The 17,713-nt window shown below is 38.1% G+C and overlaps 1 protein-coding gene across 2 annotated transcripts in view; it reads left to right on the plus strand.

The window, feature by feature from the left end:
• LOC106673777 (suppressor of cytokine signaling 2-like) overlaps positions 1 to 17,713 on the plus strand; it is a 106,683-nt gene that overhangs the window by 38,935 nt on the left and 50,035 nt on the right. Inside the window, exon 1 of one of the 2 annotated variants that reach the window (XM_014406034.2) lies at positions 3,479 to 3,634. The exons of the other annotated variant lie outside the window; for it this stretch is intronic. The gene's annotated coding sequence lies outside the window, so the exon portion shown is untranslated. Of the gene's footprint in view, positions 1 to 3,478; positions 3,635 to 17,713 lie in introns of those variants that run through there. 2 annotated transcript variants of the gene reach the window in all.

Below are 17,713 nucleotides of genomic sequence, written 5' to 3' on the forward strand. Positions count from 1 at the left end.
CATGAATAGATCTATTGAGCTCCCCTGTTTTTTATAACTCACTGGCCAGCTTCTGGTTATTAATCAACCACAGCGGCAATCAGCAGCCAGCGGTTCCTTGGTGTAGGATCTTGCTTGAGGTTTTTCTCGTCCTAGTTGCAAACACCTGTACCTACATAGACACTCACAGAAAATAAAATGGGTTCTGCGGTCTCCTCCTCTTCTTGGCAGTATCTGCACAAGGTTTTTGCTGCCTGTACTCCTACCCGGTTCACGTGCTTTCCCAAGTGGCAATGTTCTGTCAGGAGCCCGACCGGAATCCTGGTTCAGTGTCGGTTCCCGTCCAGTAATTCTTTTGTAAGTTTTGCGAATGGCCCTTCTATGAATCTCTTCGCGTGCCTCATGCCTGTTGTATTGTTCCACCAGGTTTTGAACTCATTAAGGATCCATTTTAAGATGTATTCTCAGAGGAAGACTTAGATAAGAAAGCCTCTCCTAAACTTACTAGAGATTGTACAGATTATTTATTCTCCACACCTAATTCCGACTCTGATAATATCTAGTAAGTTTAGGCAAGACTTTTTGGCTGAGTCTTTCCCTCTGTTCTAGCAACTTCAACCTGATCCATTCGAAAAACATGATTAATACACTAAACGAGCCCTGTGCAATTTTTTCACCAGCTTCTTCGCCCCCTGTTCACCCTGGCAATTGAATTTTCGCCGTTAGAACGGCATTTTGCCTGCGATGCAGAAGGAGAAGAAAGTTTCAAAACAATGAAATGTGATCAAAAGAAATTGTAAAAAGTGCCGTATCATCGGCAAATAATGCTAAATTAAGTCTACGAAGTAAATCATTTAGATAAATCAAGAATAGACTGGGCCCTATTACTGAGGGTCTTAGGATGGCGCTGATGAGTTTCCATTTTCAGTATGGACTACGAATTGATGATTTTTTGAGCATGAGAATCTTTAATATTAGGTAACTTTCAAACTTGTAAGTGCTATTTGCAGCGTGCTGTTTGCTATGGCAATTGCAATTTTCATAATCTAACAGTCAGCATAACTGCGTGAGTCGATTATTTTTTCGAAGGCTTAACTCAGAAGCTTGATGTTTTCCGAGCTTATGCAGCATTATTATTTTAAAAGTTTTCTACCCTTCGGGCAATATGTACCAGACTGTCTTACTAAAGAAGAACTCCTCAGAGTTGAAAAATGTAATGACTACTCTATCCTTCACTACCCAAAACACCTATAGTCCTCCTTTGGTGATCAGTAGGCCTGGATTCAATGGTTCAATTTCTTCTAAGGTTACGTTATACATCCCAAGACACTTCCTGTTGCGGTTTATGAGGCTAACTTGTGGGAGACTGCCTCGCAGACAGGTTTTACCCTATTTATCTTGGAACTGAGTTAGCTTCCAAAGTATAAGCAAATAGATTGATTTTCTCTATCAAACTCACGTATTCTTTGAAAATAGAAGGGAACCGCAATGCTGATTGGTTAGGGTGTCCGACTTGAATTTACCAAGCTGTCGGTCCTGGGTTCGAATTCCAGCTTAACTGACGTTTTTTTTATGTAAAATAGTATGAAAAATGTATTGTAAAGAGGTTTGACCCCCTCGTCCGCGCACCCTACGGCCTTCCTGCACAGGAATTACTGCTCTGGGCGGGGGGTTGATATATTTGGGTTATATTTCAAAGTGAGCCGTTTGCTCGTTTCAACTTTACTCGGATAATAGTAGTCTTTTGGAACAGATTTTATTGTTTGACCTGATTCTAGTTAGTTCTGGGGAGACTTTCTTGACTAAATCTTCCTCCGAGGGTACATTTTAAAATGGATCCTTAATGAGTCGAAAACTTGGTTGAGTAATGCCACAGGCATTAGGCTCGCGAAGGGACTCATAGAAGTGCCATCCTCAAAACTTACAAAAGAATTACTGTAAAGCAACGACAACCGAACCAGGAATCTGGTTGGACTCCTGACAAGGCACTGCTACTTAAGAAAGCCCATGAACCGGATTGGAGACTGATCGCCCACCCGGGAGTTTGTACGAACCCCCTAATGATGCACCCGTTGCCTGAGGGGTGCGGGTCCAGTAACCCAGGAAGCCTCTACCAAAGCAGGGGGGTAAGGATTGGAAAGGAAAATATGGAGAATATAGGGTATAGGACGGTAAGGGGGGGGGAATTGCCTCCATCATTGGTTACCCCAGGCACCAGAGTTGATGGTCGGACTTTGCCTGGGCTCACAAGGAAGGTGTCCCTGTGGGTAGATCGTGACAGGGCACTGCTACTTAAGGCACATGCACCAGATAGAAGTTCAGACAGAAGAAACACTGTGCAGCTACTGCCAGTAAGAGGAGGAGATCACAACACATTTTGCGTTTCTGTGAGGGTCTGTGTACGTGCAGGTTGTTGCAACTAGGACTGAAAAAACCGCAAGCAATGTCATACACTAAAGAGCCGCTGGCAAAGCTATGGAGGCTGATTAACACCTTGAAGCTTAAAGCCAGTGAATTATAAAAAAGAACAGGAGAGCACAATAGATTCAGGTCGAGGTGCAGAAGGCCTTGTGGCCGCCTCTTTTATCCCTATCCCTAAGTCTTCCTCTGTAGGGTGTTGTACCATCTAGGTAAGTCTTGAACTTCACCATTGCCCCCTTTTTTTTAAGGAAGGCAGTTTGGAATGATTCAAAAGGATGGACATTATAGCTTTTACCCATATTTTCGACGCTTTAAACGCTCGATCGCATCTTATCGCTTATAAATTTGTGATAAGAGAGTGATTGAGAAAGAGAGAGAGAGAGAGAGAGAGAGAGAGAGAGAGAGAGAGAGAGAGAGAGATTATTACAATAGCTCTTGATTTGGCGTCAATAGCGTTTGATTGTGTTATGGAATCTTTTATTCCCCCTTTTTTCCCAAGCCGTTGGTCGTAGTTTTCTGCTTTTCGCCATCGCTAGTAGGTCAAGAGTAATCGTCATAATTATTCTCCCAGTTTTCAGTTTTCCAATTTCTATATCCAGAAGGTTGTTTTCACATTGATAACCAAGTGGCGCTAAATCAAGTTTCTCTATTTTTGATCCATGCGGCAGATTATCGAGAAATTTTTGCCAGGTGTTGTGGGCGATTAAAGCTCATAATGGTTAATCTAATAATGAGGATTGAATTATTGGTTACAAATTCTGCTCCTGAATCTTATTAGTTCGATTCATTAACAGCCCAAAATCTTTCAAATTCCTTATCGTCACGGAAGTTTTCCTTTCACAATTATTGTATATCGTAAAGAACTGAAACACAAATTGTCCTGTGTTTTAGAGTTTTTTAAACTATCCACTGCTCGAACGTACGTTAAAAGCCAGTATTGGGTTGAAAGTACAAAACTGGAATAACACCCAAGGGCGTTTGGTTCGAATAACATGTCAACATGATAATGTTACTGACAGGCCCAATCTTTTAAGAGATAATATTGTTCGCGAATGATCGACTCGGGACCGGTTTTCTTTCGACAACGAGTCTATTCACGAAACGAGCGGATCCGAGACGGACAGATGGAATGAATGATGATCAAAACTACGATAACGCATAGCGCTTCACGTTGACACGTTTTTGGATTGGCTGGATTTCGTGACCGGAAAGAAGCGAAGGAAGCACAGAACAGGTTCGAAATTTTGATTTTTTCGCTTCTTCTTCAAATCGTATTTATGAGTTTAAGAAGAGATTTAGTTGACGCTTGGCATGTTTGTCCTTTAATGCAGAACCCCATTCGAAAAATAGTCGGACATATCGAACTTGTGCATATACAAATGCTGGTTTTTATCGCTACGTCGTTGCTTCAGAATGTGTGTCAAGGGCTGACGAGAAAAGCACACGCCACCGCAGACGGTTTATCACGATCCTGGTGACCTTTAACATATTTCAACTCCGATTTTTGTATCTTTCCTGTAGAAACGCGACGCACAGTGGAGCACGGGCGGAAAAATTCGATTTTCTGAAAGTGCCGATTTCGAAAATGTGATTAATGATTCTCACAGTATATTAACCACAGAATCTGGGTACACCAAGGATTTGGGCAGAAACAACTAAAAACCCTTAAATAGTTCCAAAGTCAAGAGATTGGTAATTGTGAGTAACTTAATGTAACTTGTCAGGAGTGTTACGTCAATGCGAGGTGAGAAAAAAAACTACAAATATTTCTTTTACAATACAGCGGTTAAAACCTTAAAAAAACTTAACCAGCAGTACAATGTAAGGATTAGTCGACAATAATGGAAAGCGGTAGTTCTACTAACTCCACTTTCCGCCGCAATGAGGAAGGTTTCTCTTCGCTGTAGACATGTTAAAGTTCAAGGACAAGGATCCCAAACCGGAGTATAACCGAAGTTGGTGCATGATAGAACATACAACAAGCTAGAAATTCCTTCCAGAAAATGAGGAAAGTCGACAATCCGGGATTTATCTATCCGACTAAGTACTCAAGTGTTTCCATCCAATCTAATCAGTATTCCTGTCTGTAGAGTTGGTGGTTACTTGGGTGCTTACAGACTCGTTATGCAGGAAACTGTTCGATGTGGATGTACAGACAAATTCATCAATAAAAAGCGAGTAATTTTCAATACTGTAAATATAAATATAATTACAATTTATTGACAGGTTGTCCTTCACGACAAAATAGATCGGACGCGTGGGCCGTGGCGTTGAACAACACCCTGGCTTAAGAATTAATGGTTCTCGGCGACCGTACCTTTTTAATAGCGGCCATTTGCCACATGTCAATTTATTTTATAGTGATTATGTTGCTATTTAGATTTCATGATTAGTCCTAGAGGGAAAATAAAACCTGATCTCCACGATTAGGGTGGAGACAGTCGGTCTAGAAGTTAACGAGTCCATTCCGTGTAGATAAAGAGACAGAAAGAAGTGTGAGATACTAAAACAATTTAGAAAATGTTGGAAACCCTAAAAAAGAGTGGTCCATAGCGGATTGATTATAAATAGAAAGTACCCATCCACCCTTGTTCCAAATGGTCTGGATCAAGACTTCTTGACGGTCTCTACCCTAATCGTGGAAATCCTCTTTTATTTTCCCTCTAGTACTCATCAGGAATCATCAAATCTAGATGTAGATGTATTGGTCGGGGCCTAATATACTGCGCCCTTTAAGAGCTATTGTATCCCCGGAGAGTCCTATTTCATCAAGGAGAACTTGATTAATAGGCATAGGAGACCAGTTTCAGTGGTCGAATCTCTTCTACAGTCACAGTATACATCCCAAAGCACTTCCTCCTGCGGGCAAGTGTAGCACCACAATTAGTGTGTTTGTGTCTCCTATGCCTCTTTGCATGTGCCGTCTTGGATTATTCCGATCTTCTTTAAATGGTCATTTAGCTTGCAGTATTCTGTTAAGAATCCTGTTGGAATTCGCAGTTTTTTCCTACTTCCTTGACACATTCTGTAACTTCTTTCCTTCCCAAATTTGTTAGGAGATTCTTGGATTGTTTGTGTCCAATGAGTGAGTTGCATTGTTCCTTCGTTTTCTTTTTGTCCTTTTGTGTGAGGTACTCATTGACAGTGTGGGTTCCTATGCCACAGAAGAGCTCTTGTCCTATCAGTGTTATAGCAGCCCCTTTCCTTTGCAAGGGTTCCCTCTTTCTTGTTGCCTTCTACTCCCATGAGTCCTGGGACTCAGCAGAGGCTGACTTTGTTCTGCATACCTAAGAAGTTTAACTTGGTTTTGCAAGTCAACACCATCTTTGAACTAATGATATTTGAGCTTAGTGGTTTGATGGCTGCTTGACTATCTGACATGATAGCTATGTTGTTGTTTTTATACCCTTTAGTCAAGTTGAATTGAGTACATCTCTCGATTGCAAGGACTTCAGCTTGGAAGGTACTGGTGTGTTTTCCCGTGGGTTCTGAGTATTTGGTTCCAGGACCGAATACTCCTACCCCTGTACTTTCTTGTGTTCTAGATCCATCTGTGTACCAAAAGATGGTGCCATTCTTAAAGGAGGTGTTTTCCGCTCGTTACCATTGTTTTTTGGTACTTAGGTTTGGTCATGAAATCTAATTCGCAACATTATCCCTATGAAATAAATTGAGATGTGATACATTTATATATTAAATGGGATTAATTTGACATATGGCGTACTGATGTTGACGAGGGGCGGTACCTGGCCTTGAGGCGTGACAATAAATTGTAATAAATTCCGCACTCGTGAAAAGTACATTTTCACTTTAAAGGTTTTTCATTTATGGACGCCTTAAATGTTAAACAGTTTGGGCATACAGTTGGGCTCAGCGGCGTTTTCTCGATGGCACTCGGAATTTTAAACCTCGAACAAAATAATTCGATGTTGTTAGAATTTGAACGGATAAATTTGAAGTTTCAAATTCTGCTGACAACTCCGAGAGATGCGGTGATCGGCAGTGATTCTAACAAAGGAGAAATCTGCACTGCTGACACGTAGTGTTAACGATTCGAACACACACTTTCCTTCTGTCAACATGCCCCGAGGCGGAAAGATTGCCTTTCGCAATGGGAGAATTCTCAGAACGTGCTCTCTCCCGTTCTTTGTCTGATTTAGAAATTGATATTGCAGCCGAGGCAAAAAGCGAAAAAAATTCTTGAATGGACGACTGATGATCGTCGGTATTAGTAGGAAGTTTTTGAATGGGCGTGGGATGATGGCAATTGTAATTTATTGTGCCTGTAATCTCTTTTCCAGGATAAACTTGTTTTTTCGCCGTCCTTTTTGAAGTAGGTGAAATATATTGGATTTTATTCACGGGTTAGTCTAAAATTAATCAACCACCCACCTATAAACGTTCAAAGAAGTGGGCGGCGAACCAGAGTTGTCAAAATCAAACTCCATCTACGAACTAACTTTAATTAAAAATTTCTTTGCAACCCGGCATCCAACGTCGCCGGATATTAAGAGCACACCTGTCCGAACCACATACATTATGTAATTTTTTTACGAGGGTTCGCAACAGCAGAGGTCATATAAACCCTCAGGGTGCCAGTGTTTTTGAAAAAAAAAAAGCCTATTTGTAAGTATGTCGGGTTCGAACCCGGGACCTTTACCTTACAGTGATGGGCGGGCGCCGTGTCAGCGCCTAAACCGTTGCGGCCACCGACGCCCCTATGTAATTATTAATGAGATATACCACAATTTTTTCTCATACATCACGAGGGGATTCAGCAACCATTGGTGCTCTCCCAATTTTTCTAAACAGTTACTTTTGATTTGGACGTCACGAAGACACCTCCGCCTTCAGTCGACTTGTTACAGTTGTAGGGATGGATACTATATTCATGAGTTGGGATCTGATGATAATGTTTTATGGAATGGGAAAATTTGTTTGACAGTTAGGTTTTTTTGAACGTAGAGTATTTAGAGGTCATTGTGGAAGGTGTCCTGAGGACTTGATTTTTTTAATTTACAGACCAAACAGGTCAGGTACCCAAGCATAGGAATAGGACAACCAAACTACATAACAAATCAATCATTGCAGTATAACTATTAAAAAAAGGATAGAAAAATAAAGAGTAAAGAAGTGCCAACACTTTTGACAAACAAATCAGCATTATAAATAGATGAATAAATAACACAATAACTGTAATAAATAAACCCTCATGTACATTTTAACGCTCGTTCTATGCTATTTTTAAAGATCCGTAGGGACGAGGAGAATGGGGTCCGCACTGATACAGAATTTAAGTTATGCATAGCTGTGGAGACTCTAAAGCCAGAAACACACTTACCCGATGCTACGCCATGCGACGCTACCCGACGCAAATCCAAACTCCGATTTTCCATAAGGTTGCATTACCCCCGTGCACATCTACCCGGATGCTATGCCACGCTAACCTACCCATCGAACTGCGATCCCCACTGTACAGATTTTCGTCGGGTCGCATCGAGTACAGTCGAAGACAAAAGAACCGGACACTCATATCTTTATTCAAACTACATGTATTATTGTCGTTATATTAATTACAACATAGTTATTTTCATATAAACCAAATTAACTGTGATTAAAAATTAATTAGTTTTTATTTAAAAAATTAATTTTAAAGGTTTGGTAGAAAATTAATCAAAAGACCGGATTACGATTTTTTGATATAATGAATTTTACTAACAATTTATTGTACTCGCTTCGGCGGTACATATACTAAAATTGGAACAATTTATTACACGGTTTTGCTCATAAAATTAAATTAACAATTTATTTCATAGTTTTGCTCGTGAAATTACACCATTTTGTAATGTCGGGCAGCATCAGAACAGTACACTCATATTTTTTGTAGTTTATTTCAAACTAAGTACGTGTAATTTTGTCGTTATATTAATTACAACATGTTATTTTAATATAAGCCAAATTAAACGAGATCAAAAATGCATAAGTTTTTATAAACATTGTTTAATTAGATGGCTAGGAGTAACTTTATTTAAAACAATTAAGTTTAACAAACAATTTATTAGATGGTTGTGCTCATAAAATTTAATTAACAATTTATTACAAGGTTTTGCTCAAAATAGTGCATTAAGAACAAAAGATGCGTTGCGATTGTTATAGTAACTGTACGCGACGTGTACTTGCGTCGGATAGATGTGCACACCCCACCAAAACGTAGCAAGGCGTCGGGTAGCGTCGCATGGCGTAGCATCGGGTCAGTGTGTTCCTGGCTTAACCCCTATTTGGTCCTGTGCCGAAAGTACCAAATAATTCATAGGTCCGTAGTTGACGCTGGGGAACCCTAAAGCCAATAGAAGTCAATATTTCCGGGGAGTCAATAAAATTATTTAGGATCTTCCATAAAATATAACGGATACCAAAACTCTTCTATCTTCCAGAGAATCCAAGCCTACTAGAGCAAGTCTGGCTTCGTAAGGGCAATGATGGTATTTTCTGTAATTGCGTACCTTGTAAAACAGGTTTTTCGTGACTTTCTATGTAAGACCCATCTAAAGAACCCGGGGACCAAACAACACTGGCATACTCTAGGTGACTGCGTACCAGTGATTGATAAGGTAATTTTATTGCAAAATGGTTCTTAAAGTGAACAGTTGCCTGAGTACGAATCATAAATCTTTCAACTCTTTAGGACTCTTTCAGACGAGGCGGTTTGGTTGATTCAACTAAGTTGCCCGGTTGAACGGGAGGTCAGTACGATGTTAGAACCCGAGGAAGCAGGAGCACTTCTTGTGCTTGCTCTTCTGCAAAACGAGAAGCAAAAAAGAAGGAATGGTGTGAAGAACGAATGCCGAGCAGTGTCTTTTTACTTGAGTCAACCAGGGGGGATGCGAACGTGAGCGGCACCCGTGCCTGCTGGCCACCCGCCTGGGTGGACGAGTTGACTCCCTGTGAAATGGGGTGATTGCCAAACATTGCCACGTTACACTCTTTGACACCCGATCAACTAGTTGCCTCGTCTGAAAGAGGCCCTATTCCTAATGGCATGGATGTGGTACCGAAAAACACAATTCTTATTCAAAACAACCCCGAGATCCGAGATAGTATCTACCTCCTCAATGTGAGAACTTCAATATTATAAACCAATTGATCATAATCGTGAATAATTTCTTTCTAGGAGAACTTCAAAATCTTACATTTATTTTCGTTTAGTTTGAAGTAATTACGCGTACACCAATGCCAGAAGCCTCTCAAGTCATTTTGTAAGAAAATATAAATCGTTTATCGTTCATTTGCTTTCATTTAACTCAATTCGCTCAAATTTATTCCATCTGCATGAATTTACTTCGAAAATCAGCAGGATCAGAGATAGCACAGCTGTATCGTCGGCAGTGGAAGCAAGGAGGTTTAAGGGTATAGTTGGGAGGTGTAGATGAAGTGCAGGATTGGTCCGTGCGCATTGCCCTGTGGCACGCCCACTTCCTGAGGAGAAAATTTGGTGTAGTCCTTTAGAAGAATCCGTTTTAGTTTGTATAGGAGATCTTCATGCTGATGATCAAACGGTTGGTCGAAAAAGGACATCAAACAGTATTGTTTAGGCTCAACGACGAGAATGTTTGGTGCTTTTGGTCGTAGAATGTTGAGTACGAAACCTGAACTAGGAGAAGGTTGAGGGATTTTAGTCTATCCATCGTTTGAGAAGAGTGGAAGAAGCTTTATTGATGGTTTTGCCGGGTTTGGGAAAATGTGATAGTTGAACGTTCCATTCAATTTTAAAACTTGGCCGCTAGCGTCTAGTACTATTTATTATTAAATTAATAGTGACTGTTGGATTGTCGAGAATAAACATTTCTCGGAATTGAATAAAGAATGGCGAAAAAAAGCCGCTATATTTACATATCCGAAGGGGTTGCACGAGTTTGGCATGAAGAGCGGATGACGTCGGACATTTTCCGAGTAGAAGGACAACTATAGACACACGCTCGCTCTATAGACTCTTACGAGACGTGTTTACGAAATTTCTTAGTTCGCGCTTTACAGATTTAGACGAATTCATCGACACCTACGACCATCCGGGCTTATAAACGGCCGGGGTTTAAAAATAGTTCGTGTTGTACCTCTTGGCCATATTTGTCACGCGCTCTCTAGAAAATCTTGACCTCGATATAACTTTGTTGTGGTGTCTGGTTCTGAGGATTTTCACTTACTAAATCAAACTATTTTTAATATAAACACCTTTTTCCTAGTAATCCAAACTATATTTGCTCGTGATAAAACAAGACTACTCATAAATTTAAAGCAATTTTTTCTTTTTTTTACAACAGCATTCGTTCGATGTAACAAGTACAACTGATAATAATAATGTAAATAAAGAAAAGCATGGAGACATGAACAAAACTTGTGGAGCGGTTAGTACATCAACATGATAGTTACATGGGCTCCAGTTAATGATGTCTTAAACAGTAAGGTTGTCGCGGAGTCACCGATGAGTCTCCTGAGAGGATAATTACGTAAGGAAGGAGTTGGCTTGTTTTTGACGAAAATAATTCATGGGATAACTTAGGCTGGAAGAAATTGTAACGGGATTGGGCTAGATATGTGGCAAGAGTAACTTTTAGGTCGTTGTGGGTGGTATGATAGAAAGGGGCAAATGATAACAATTGTCTGAGGATTTTAGATTTTAAGGTGCGTGTACACGTGAGAGTATTGTGGCTTAGCGTCATGTCACAAAAGAGAATACATCTTAAAATGGATTCTTATTGAGTACAAAACCTGGTGGAACAGTATCAGAGGTATGAGGCATGCGAAGAGATGGAAAGGCCATCCGCAAAATTGGAAGGCAACCGCAACAGAACCAGGATTCTGGTTGGACTCCTAACAGGACATTGCCACTTAAGAAAGCACATGCACCGGATAGTAGACAGAAGAAACACTGTGCAGATGCTGCAAGGAAGAGAAGGAGGCCGCAGAACACATTTTATGTTTATGTGAGGGTCTATGTTGGGTGTAGGTTGTTGCATGTAGGACAGAAAAAAACCGCAAGCAAGATCCTACACTAAGGAACCTCTGGCAAAGCTACTGAAGCTGGCCAGTGAGTTATAAAAAATAGCTGCCTATAGGTGGTCGAAGACATTGAGTATACCGAGATGGCCTAAAACGATCAACAGATTAACTAGTTGTGTATGGAGAACTTTTCCAAAACTTACTCCAAATAGTAATATTTATAAAAACAAATCCTATTATTAACGTGCGGATTGTAAAATATTTATGAGAGGTAATCAAAATGTTCAATTATCCTTTCCTCAGGAATTCAAACAACGTGTTTTTAACCCTTTTTCCTCGCGCTTATTTCCGAGGAATTTATTTAACATGGCTCAAACACTCGTATGAGGTTAAAAAGTTGTTTTAATTATTCCACTCATTCACTTAACTGTTGTTTGTTCATCTTTAATTTAATATAATAAATTGTTATTAAATTCAAATATTAATTCCAATTAATTATTCTTTTTATGTAAGAGTTTTGGTTGAGATGAAAAGTTAGTGTCACGAGCGGGATGCGACCCACGACCTTCGGTTAAATTCGACTAAAGCCGAAGGTCGTGGGTTCGAATCCCGTTCGTGACATTGACTTTTTTATCTCAACTAAAAACCTTAATTAATTGAAAGATATTAATGATAAAAGATATTCTGTCAGTAATAATTTTATGGTATATAAAATGTAGAAATAATAAATTATTTTGGCTTTGTGGTTTCACGCGGAATGAAATTCCCTTTCTTCCGTTCGAAATCACGATTGCAAATTGACTAATAAGTATGGTTGGTCATCAATAAGCGAGTTATTTTCTTTATAAAATAAATAAATAATTAAATGCACCAACGGTTCTGACAAATAGATTTTTTCGCCAATTTTCTCTACGCAATGTACTGATAAATTTCTATCGTTGGTTCATCGTAATATGACAAAATAGTTACAAAACTTCGCGTTCAAGTTTTAATTGGGTAAAACAAGAGATTTAAGTACGACACGTCTTAAGTACTTCGTCCACTCGGGGTTTAATTTGTCTTGGCTATATTTTACAGGATTTACGAGTCGAAGTTCGTTCATTGTCTTCTCGGTTCGTTGAAGGCTTAAGCCAACAGAACAAAATGGAAGAATCTCAACCATGTGCCAACAAAATCTTCTACAGTAATCCTACAATAAGGGAGTTTATCAGTTCTATAATGGTTACTCATGTCTTTAATTACATTATTTATAGTATTAATATATTAGTAAGTATATACTTATTTATTACTTATTTTATATGCAATGGATGAAAATGACTCAGTTTTTGGTATTCCTCAAGCACTACAGCAGACGTAGGCTTATTTTACTTTTAGTAGTTCCTTCAGCTCAATTGATTCGACACTTTAATGGCCCTTGTCACTATGAACAGTGAACTGTGTAGACAGGGGGATGGCCTGAAATGCCCCATACTGGCCAAGGTTGGAAATGGTTTGGTCTCATTAAGCACATCAAAGGAGGCAAACATGCTCGAACAAAGTGGATATGTGACTATCCAAATAAAAGCTGCAGCAGTGATTTCCTCGACCTCGATATCCATCACGATACAGGAAAAGGAAGCAATTGTAGGGCATTGAGGCCATGCTGACCCAATCTTGGGCATAGGGTTGGAGCATCTCGTGGCCAACCATTGGGGGCTATATTACGATTACACTATATTACGTGGAACAGAAATCGAATGGACCTCGAATTTTTTCCTACGACCATAAAAGTAACATCGACCTTTAGCATCATTGACCTGTCTCCTAAAAGCACCCAAAGAGAAAATAGACAAAGATAACATTTCTTATTTTTACGATATAGGCTATTTTAATAACATAAAAATATCATAATTTTTAAAGTCTACCCTTTTTATTGGGATTGCTTTATGACTATTTGTACTAACTTGATCACGTTTCCTTTGACCCGAGGTGAACCAATTAATTAAAACTGTTGACACGGAGTACCTGGCGATTCCTTAATTATTGAGTCCTTCATAGGTTTAGTTTGCCAAAGTAAAGTAACGCTTCATATTCAAAATACAGTTTAATCATAATTAAAAATTAATCTTTTTATGTAAGTTCATTAGAGTTTGTGGTCCGATTGACCGAATAACGTTTTTCAATTAATTAATCTTTATATATGGTATTGGTTGAAGGTATAGGTAAATACCCCTCTGCTTTAGCCGAAGGTTGTGGGTTCGAATCCTTCTCGTGGCACTAACTTTTTCATTTCAACCAAAAACCTTACATAAAAAGATTAATTAATTGAAAGAGATAATTTGGTCCATAGACGACAACTAAGTATAATGGATTTAATAATTAAAAATGGCGATAATCTCAAAACATTTTGTTTATATAAATAATAATTGCATTACAATGAAAAGTTCCATGGGCGCTTCGGTATTCGTTTGGGTGTATCTTTGAATAATGGTCGTTTATCGAGAAAACCGTTTTTTATTGGAAGATTATGAAGGCATTTATCCTTAAGCTCCTGTTGTTAATAGGGTGACAGGAAGGTCAGCTTTTTGTAAGCCAATTTCGATTCCTAATTGTCTTATCATGATGAGATGATGATATGTCAAAACATCAGAGATTGAATGTGTTTTTCTCGGAATATTCTCCGTTATCTCATATAATTACTAATAATAAAACAAGAATACAGTCAGAGAGCACGTATGGAGGTTAAGCCAAAAAACTTATGGAATTGTCGTGCTGTAGTCAGTGATACCAATGACCGGACTCTGGCAGGGTCTCTGCCATTCGGGGCATTGAGGCGAGGAGAAGGCTGACATGTTGACCCCGAACACTATGGTGGCCTAGTACCTTGTCACAAAAAAGGATATATTTAAAAATCGATCCTCAATGAGTCCCAGGCGAAAGACATACAAAAGCAGTGATGTAGGTTTAACCACAAGAGAACTAGGATTCTGGTCGGACTTGAGATCCATTGCCGCCTAAGAAAAGCACATGCACCGTATAGGAGTACTTTCAGAAGAAACACTGTGCAGATACTGCCAGGAAGAAGACGTTTATTTTTGTGAAGGTCTATGTAGGTGTACATACTTGCAACAAGGAGAGGAAAAGCCGCAAGCAGGATCGTACACTAAGGGCCAGCTGGCAAGGGTATGGAAGCTGATAAATAACGTGAAGCTAGCCAGCGATTTATGCAATTAAAGGAGCACGATAAATCTACTCAGGTCGAGGTGCAGAAGACCTTGTGGCTTCATCTTTATACCTATCACTACATAATAATTTCAGTTTTGTTGTACTCTGGTCGAACACCGCCCATAAAGATAATAACGAGTTGGCCTAATCTGCTGGATTTAGCAATAAAAATTTAGTATTAGATTGGCCGAATTATTTCCAATTGCAGTTCTGCCTTGACCAGTTATTAATCCCCATTAGACTAAACAGAATAAAATACGAGTTGGTAGATTGTTCAAGGAATAATTATAATCATTTGTCTCGCGCAATTTGTACACTTTTGAAACTATCGTTGTGTGATGCCAGACAGAATTATTTTATGATTTAAATACGTTTGCTCAATTACATAAATGTAGATGCCCATGAACATCTTTGTTCGTTAACCTTGCCATGTCCACGATAAAACAATTAATTAATTAAAAATTCATTGTGATCGCTTATTGTCTTCACTATTGCTTCTTGAATAATAAACTGTTAATGACTTATTGTTGTAATCAATCCGTTTTCAATTTTCTAAAGACGATCAATTTCCATGTAAGAGGGTTTTTTCTTCCATTTCTTTGTGTATAGATTGGACTAGTTCTACTGTTTAACGATGGAGTATTTATACGTAATGCCATTTTACTTCCTTTCTCACAATCTTCACTTTAATGATACCCCCTGGTAGTAAATGTATCCAAGCTACTGTATAAGGTGAAATCAAGTAGGAACGGAAAATATTGCAACAATGTAAGTACATGAAACCAGAAACAATTTAACAGGAACAATATCCGGAGCAATATAAAAATAAATAAAGAAAAGAAAAAATAGTTTCAAATCCAATATATTTTTGTTTTTATGAGATCTATGTACTTACAAATGAAAGGAAAAGCAATTTAAGCCCCAAAACACACGCGAGCCTTTCACTGGAAAGATAGGGACACTCACGAAGAAAGTGTAAAAATGAATCGTCAAACTTAACTTAGATCTATTTGAAATCATCTACGTCATAGTAGTCATGACATACCTCATCCTCTTGTAATAGAACTTCTCCGGTCGATACCTTCTTACTTACAAATCACATACAGAACAGTTTCTCTCCTGAGGTTCAAATAAAATAAAATATATCGCAAACTATGATCTTATTTGCCATAGCAGTTGTTTTCTATAGTAATGTCAAATGAATAAATATCCTTCTATATTACAATTAATTAAGGTTTTTAGTTGAGATAAAAAAGTCAATGGCACGAGCGGGATTCGAACCCACGATCTTCGGTTTGATACGCCGCTGCTCTACCACGAGCTATCGTGACCTCGATCCACTCGGACACCAATTTCCCATCTCAACCGCACCTTTTTGGATTTTCCCTCCTTTTTGCCATTTTTCAAATGTGTAATCGGATTGGATTCTCGACGACAAATGAAATGACCGGAGAGCTTTAGTGAAGTATACTTCATTTTAAATCATTTTAAATCATTAAATTCACTAATTTCGTGGTCCGCTTGACCAGTTAATATATTACAATTAATTAAGGTTTTTAGTTGAGATAAAAAAGTCAATGGTACGAGCGGGATTCGAACCCACGATCTTCGGCTTGATACGCCAAGAGCTATCGTGACCTCGATCCACTCAGACACCAACTTCCCATCTCAACCGCACCTTTTGAATTTTCCCTCCTTTTTGCCATTTCTCAACTAAAAACCTTAATTAATTGTAATATATTAATTGGTCAAGCGGACCACGAAATTAGTGAATTTATCCTTCTATAGTGTTTATTATAACTTCCCTGTCTAATCTAGTTTTCCTTTCCAAAGACTATTACGGCAATATTGTCCAAACCATTGGGGTCAAAAAGTTAAATTGAATCTCAGGTTAAATCATGCGACCCTAGCAAATTATATAATTTTTTTTTATCGTGGGCCAAATTGGAAGTTTGATTTTATTAATGATATTCTTATCACTGTTTATAGATTACTTTGGGGTGCCTGAGACTCCATATTGATCAATTTTTCCTATTAGTTTGTGGTATTCGTTTTAAATATTTAATTTCGTACTTTCCAATATCAATTTATCTCTTATTTAAGCATTCGGGGCACTTGCATTAATAGTAAGTTTAAGCTACTTGACCTTTTGTTAAAGCAAAGCTATAATAATATTCCTGAACTAGTAAGTTTTAAACCTAGATAATTCTCAATCAACCTTTTTCACGTGGTTTAGAAGAAAAACGTTATTGAAAAAAATCGCTTAAACCAGTAGATAATTAAATTTACTTATAATTTTGACCCCCTTATTGTCGTATGTATTTTATTATGTTTTTAGAATTTTACAATATAGGTTGAATTTTAAAGATCAGTATTGGAGTAGCCCATTTTTTCCGCGTACCCATCTTCATTTAAGCCGTCGTCTGATTATTTAAAAAAAATTATCATTCTGTTAAAAGAAAATAGTAAGGGGCCCAATGACACTATAGGAATCCCGTATTGAAATATTTTGTATTTTCTGCCAATGTATTGAACCGACAATTGACGAGAGAATTAGGGATTCAAAATTGTACAAAATTAAATGTAAAAATAAAGGGTTCTTCTTTTAATTTTGAGATTTTTTAAGTATAAAAGAATTTTACCCTTACATAATTTGACCATATAAAAATTAATTATAATTAAAATTTCAAATTATATGAAGTTAAATGTAAGAACGAAGGATTCTTATTTTAATTTGAAATTTTTTGAAATATAAAATCAGTTTCAACTAAGTATTCTTTTTATGTAAGGTCTTGATTAATATGAAAAAGCTAGTATGACGAGCAGGATTCGAACCGACGACCTTCGGCTCAATACGCCGCTGCTCTTATTGAGCCGTAGGTCGTGAGTTCGAATCCCGCTTTGACACTAGCTTTTTCACCTCAATCAAGACCTTGCATAAAAAAAATAAGTAATTGAAATAATTAAAAATGACCAATTAGACCATTAAACATAACTGGAATAAAATAAAGGATTGATTTCAAATTAAACAGGGTAAATTTGAAGTTAAAAATGATTAATGTGATGCGAAAAAAAATATTAATTTGATTAAGTTAACTGAAAACGGTTAATT

This window comes from Cimex lectularius, unplaced genomic scaffold (assembly GCF_000648675.2).
Source record: "Cimex lectularius strain Harlan isolate CLEC.00 unplaced genomic scaffold, Clec_2.1 scaffold6, whole genome shotgun sequence".
Taxonomy (NCBI): domain Eukaryota; kingdom Metazoa; phylum Arthropoda; class Insecta; order Hemiptera; family Cimicidae; genus Cimex; species Cimex lectularius.